The sequence below is a fragment of the Monopterus albus genome, unplaced genomic scaffold (assembly GCF_001952655.1).
Source record: "Monopterus albus unplaced genomic scaffold, M_albus_1.0 scaffold9638.1, whole genome shotgun sequence".
Taxonomy (NCBI): domain Eukaryota; kingdom Metazoa; phylum Chordata; class Actinopteri; order Synbranchiformes; family Synbranchidae; genus Monopterus; species Monopterus albus.
Genome location: NW_018137485.1, coordinates 1 through 453, shown reverse-complemented (window position 1 = coordinate 453; position 453 = coordinate 1). Strand labels below are relative to the sequence as shown.

Sequence of the window (453 nt, the reverse complement as noted above, 5' to 3'; positions counted from 1 at the left end):
TTAAACTGAGGCTTTACATCCCAGTAGACGTGACATTGCCAAGCGTGTGACGTTCTCACAGGCTCCTGCCACAAACATAAGAGTTCAGCTCGGTACAAGGTATGTCACCGGTATCACCTAGAATTGAAAAGTTAAATTAGAGCTGCAACTGACGACTTTCAGTATTAATGAATCTCAGGATTGTACAAGTGTTTGGCCAGTGACATGTGCCCAAAGCAATTTCCCAAAATTGTCCAGTGAAGTTATTCTGCCAATGGGTGGCATGGAAGTTGCATTTTAATGGAATACAACTGGAACTGTGTGGCATGTTAAACAATTCCAAGTGAAAGGACAAGAGATTTGTGTACCATTATCGCTCAGCTCCATACAGTGTTCACGTCTACGAGCACGGAATGGCTGCTTTGATTCCAAGAACGTAAAATCAAAAGTGGAACCATCACTCCACAGCCACAC

General features: G+C 43.3%; 1 long non-coding RNA gene across 1 annotated transcript; it reads right to left on the bottom strand.

Moving 5' to 3' along the window:
* Positions 1 to 54: 54 nt before the first annotated feature.
* LOC109954417 (uncharacterized) lies at positions 55 to 447 on the bottom strand. The gene is made up of 2 exons (XR_002274119.1): positions 348 to 447; positions 55 to 117 (listed from the first exon to the last, which is right to left on the bottom strand). It is a non-coding gene; the product is annotated as an uncharacterized LOC109954417 (long non-coding RNA).
* Between the last annotated feature and the right edge of the window lie 6 nt (positions 448 to 453).